The following is a 5,482-nucleotide window of genomic DNA, read 5'->3' as shown; positions in this document are numbered from 1 at the left end:
TATGTATCGAAAGCTTATAGCAAATAACTTAATGACTGAGATCTTATGCTACGCTTAAAAGGGTGTGTCCATTACATCATTCATATAATGATATAACCTTGTTATTAATAACATCCAATGTTCATGATTATGAAACTAATCATCCATTAATCAACAAGCTAGTTTAAGAGGCATACTAGGGACTTCTTGTTGTCTACATATCACACATGTACTAATGTTTCGGTTAATACAATTATAGCATGACATATAAACATTTATCATAAACATAGAGATATAAATAATAACCACTTTTATTATTGCCTCTAGGGCATATCTCCTTCAATTCCATCATTCACCTTTGCAATATATAGCTCATGGGACAAATAGCTTAAAAACTATTGTGGTATTGAATATGTACTTATGCACTTTATCTCTTATTAAGTTGCTTGTTGTGCGATAACCATGTTTCGGGGACGCCATCAACTATTCCTTGTTGAATATCATGTGAGTTGCTATGCATGTCCGTCTTGTCCGAAGTAAGAGAGATCTACCACCTTTATGGTTGGAGCATGCATATTGTTAGAGAAGAACTTTGGGCCGCTAACTAAAGCCATGATTCATGGTGGAAGTTTCAGTTTTGGACACATATCCTCAATCTCATATGAGAATAATAATTGTTGCCACATGCTTATGCATTAAAGAGGAGTCCATTATCTCGTTGTCCATGTTGTCCCGGTATGGATGTCTAAGTTGAGAATAATCAAAAGCGAGAAATCCAAAATGCGAGCTTTCTCCTTAGACCTTTGTACAGGCGGCATGGAGGTACCCCATTGTGACACTTGGTTAAAACATGTGCATTGCAAAGATCCGGTAGTCCAAGCTAATTAGGACAAGGTGCGGGCACTATTAGTATACTATGCATGAGACTTGCAACTTGTAAGATATAATGTACATAACTCATATGCTTTATTACTACCGTTGACAAAATTGTTTCATGTTTTCAAAATAAAAGCTCTAGCACAAATATAGCAATCGATGCTTTCCTCTTTGAAGGACCATTCTTTTACTTTTATTGTTGAGTCAGTTCACCTATCTTTCTCCACCTCAAGAAGCAAACATTTGTGTGAACTGTGCATTGATTCTTACATACTTGCTTATTGCACTTGTTATATTGCTTTGCATTGACAACTATCCATGAGATATACATGTTACAAGTTGAAAGCAACCGCTGAAACTTAATCTTCCATAGTGTTGCTTCAATGTCTCTACTAAGAATTTATTGCTTTATGAGTAACTCTTATGCAAGACTTATTGATGCTTGTCTTGAAAGTACTATTCATGAAGAGTCTTTGCTATATGATTCAATTGTTTACTCATTGCATTTACATTGTTTCGAATCGCTGCATTCATCTCATAAGCTTTACAATGGTATGATTAAGATTATGTTGGTAGCATGTCACCTCGAAATTATCTTTTATCGTTTACCTACTCGAGGACGAGTAGGAACTAAGCTTGGGGATGCCGATACGTCTCCAACGTATCTATAATTTCCGATGTTCCATGCTTGTTTTATGACAATACCAACATGTTTTGTTCACACTTTATATCATTTTTATGCGTTTTCCGGAACTAACCTATTGACGAGATGCCGAAAGGCCGGTTCTGTTTTCTGCTGTTTTTGGTTTCGAAATCCTAGTAAGGAAATATTTTCGGAATCGGACGAAATCAATTCCGGGGATCTTATAATTTCGCGAAGCTTCCAGAGCACCGGAGAAGGGCCAGAGAGGTGCCAGGGGGGGCCCACACCACACCCCGGCGCGGCCAGGGGGGGCGCGCCCCCCTATGGTTTGGGCAGCCCGTGGCCCCTCCGACTCCGATTCTTCGCCTATATAAGCCGTCGTGACCTAAAAACATCGACAGAAAGAACCACGAGACGAAAACCCATCCAGAGCCGCCGCCATCGCGAAAGTCAATTTCGGGGGACAGAACTCTCGTTCCGGCACCCTGCCGGGACGGGGAATTGCCCCCGGAGCCGTCTCCACCGCCGTCTTCACCGCCATCTTCACCGCCATCGCTGCCTCCATGATGAGGAGGGAGTAATCCATCCCCGAGGCTGAGGGCTTCGCCGTAGCTATGTGGTTCATCTCTCTCCCATGTACCTCAATACAATAATCTCATGAGCTGCTTTACATGATTGAGATTCATATGAGTTTGTATCACTACTATCTATGTGCTACTCTAGCAAAGTTATTAAAGTAGTTCTATTCCTCCCGCACGTGTGTAAAGGCGACAGTGTGTGCACCGTGTTAGTACTTGGTTTATGCTATGATCATGATCTCTTGTAGATTGCGAAGTTAACTATTGCTATGATAATATTGATGTGATCTATTCCTCCTACATATGCATGAAGGTTACGGTGTGCATGCTATGCTAGTACTTGGTTTAGTCTCGTTGATCTATCTTACACTAAAGGTTACTAAAACATGAGCATTATTGTGGAGCTTGTTAACTCCGGCATTGAGGGTTCGTGTAATCCTACGCAATGTGTTCATCATCCAACAAAAGTGTAGAGTATGCATTTATCTATTCTCGTTATGTGATCAATGTTGAGAGTGTCCACTAGTGAAAGTGTAATCCCTAGGCCTTGTTCCTAAATATCGCTATCGCTGCTTGTTTACTCGTTTTATCGCGTTACTACCGCTGCGTTACTACTGCTACCATATTACCACCATCAACTACACGCCGTTACTACTCGCTCATATTTATTCATACCACCTGTATTTCACTATCTCTTCGCCGAACTAGTGCACCTATTAGGTGTGTTGGGGACACAAGAGACTTCTTGCTTTGTGGTTGCAGGGTTGCATGAGAGGGATATCTTTGACCTCTTCCTCCCTGAGTTCGATAAACCTTGGGTGATCCACTTAAGGGAAAACTTGCTGCTGTTCTACAAACCTCTGCTCTTGGGGGCCCAACACTGTCTACAGGAAAGGAGGGGGAACGTAGACATCAGACGCCAGCAGCCAGGAGAATCGAAGCACGGCTTCGTGCTGGCCGGCATGCGAGAGGGAGGGGATGAGGATGACCTTCCCTTTGTTATTTTTAACGAAGGGGTATTTGGGCTGCTAGGTGGCCTGGTTTTGGGCTCAGGCTTGGGCCAGTGTTAGGCCACTCCACGGGCTGCACGGCCTGGTAAGTGTTTCTCCTATTTTTCTTTTCTGTTGTTATTTTCCTGTTTTATATTTATCCATTGAAATTCATTTTTGGATTTGGTTTACTTTTGCAGATCTTTCAATTATGCAAATTTCAATCAAGATTTAGTTTCCTGTCTTTTATACCAGTATTCTATTGGAACAATTATTTTGGATGAGATTATATTGCATATTAGTGACTTACTCAAAATAACAATTTAATCATGAATTTTATATGTTCCCTTTAATTCTCCTTTTATTATGCAATCAATTCTGTCTAGAATTATGAGAGTGGATACTTTCATCTCAAAGTTTTTCAGAGATTGTTATTATGTCTTGGTTTCCATTTGAGGAATTAATCACTTGCATAATATTTCATGTGAGCAACATTTTATTAAGGTTTTGTAGGTTTGATGATCACCCATATTCATTAGCATTTTTGTTCTGGTCTATTAACACTTTGAATTATCTAGAGTAGGTATTACTCTCCTCAAGGTTGGGTCTTAATTATATAGATCAGTGATTGATATGAGTGGTTATTCACCACACATGGGTTTTAATTGTGAGTATAAGCACTAGATGTTTCTTAGGTTTAATTAGTGAAGCATAGAACTTAGCTAATGAGCAATTCTAGGGTCCTAATTATATTCACCTAATGGCATGTGGTTTGGAACTCAAATGTGAACTAGGTTTATGGTGATGATCATCCAAGTGATACACAACTAGGGTTGAGATTTAATTCTAGGTTATAGAGATGGGATGACACCATATTGCATGTGCTAGGGTTTAATCTCCCCTAACTATGATAAGGGTTACTTGATTAATACCTTATGTGCTTCTCTAATTACTAAGGATTTGAGAATTGGTTTTATCTTCTACCAATTAACTTCTATTATTATTCCCAATTTATCATTTAAAGTAACTACATTGGTTATAGTCCTTTTTATAGTTAACTTTGGTCAAATGGATTGATGGTTTCTCACCATATAAAGTATAGAGTTGTCTCTAAAGGTTTTCTTGTGATTCTTAAGTGAAGAATAGGTGGAATGTAAATGTGGTAGGATTCTACTTATGATCACCAAGTGATTCACAAGTTAAGGTTGGGATCTAAGCCTAGGGTTGCTTATTATTGATCTCCTTATAATTTCATGTGGCTAATGATATCTGCTTATCCTATTAGGGTTTAACTTATCCTCACATACTTCAAGAGCATGATCATGGATTAGGCATGATCAACTTGTTCTTAATATCTTTACCTCAAGTTCTTAGGGTTTATGATCATCACTCAATTTATAATGATCAAGGTTTGGCTTCCTAAGGTACCTCTCATTAATTGGGTTTCTCACTTCCATGATCAAGCATCGTCTTGATCAACTAAGGTATAGTACTTCTGATTTACCTTCTTGAATGGGACTACTATGGTTGCCTCATTAGTTTAGATCCCAGGTGAATGCCTGAGATATTACTTAGGGTTCTTTCCAGGGAATGATGATATAATCATCTGGGTATATGGATAGCTCTTTTCCTCAAATTCAGGTGTTGCCTCAACTAGCTTGAGTATAACACCATAGGTTGAGCTCTCTCATTTAAGAACAGTTATTCTAGGGTTTATGGTGTACTCCTAATATTTATTTAGGTAGCTAGGCTAAAGATTCAATTGTCTAACTTAGTTGGTTTAGTCCTATCCTTATTTCACTAATACATGGGTATAGTCTTATTCCATTTGGTATTTGGTTATCTCACTATTCCAAGATGAAATGGTTTACCTCCTAATTCTTTAGTTCAAAGGTTGTCCTTGATTCCTTAATAAGTAAGGCTGGGATTGGTATGGATGGTCCCTCTCATTTTGGGAAGGACTTTAATACTAACTTAAGGTTAGGCTCTATAGAGATTGATGTGATCATCAATGTCTATGTTAATATAAATGGTTTATCTCTCTAGGAATTGTCTTGGATGATATCCTAGGGTTTCTCTTAGAGATGATGATTTGAATACTTGGATGTATGTCCAAGGTTTAAATCAAGGTTTGTTATTGCTTTTCTAATAATTATAATAGAACTCTCACCTTTCTAGGTTCGATGTATAACTATTTGGAATAGAGAAGAATTATATTTCTTGAGTGGATCTCCTTGTTATTATTCCAATGTTGAAATGGAATGAATACCATGAGGTTCATGGTAGGATCAAGGATTAGTTTAAGACATGGATAAGATAAGTGAAGAATGGTTTCTCCAATTATTGTTACTTGATTTATAATTGAATAGATGGTCATATGCTGTGGCAAGGATTACCATGTTGTGATCTTTTTTGAG

Source organism: Lolium rigidum, chromosome 5 (assembly GCF_022539505.1).
Source record: "Lolium rigidum isolate FL_2022 chromosome 5, APGP_CSIRO_Lrig_0.1, whole genome shotgun sequence".
In the NCBI taxonomy this organism is placed as follows: Eukaryota; Viridiplantae; Streptophyta; class Magnoliopsida; order Poales; family Poaceae; genus Lolium; species Lolium rigidum.
The sequence above is the reverse complement of the archived record's forward strand: the minus strand, read 5'-3'. Positions refer to the sequence as shown.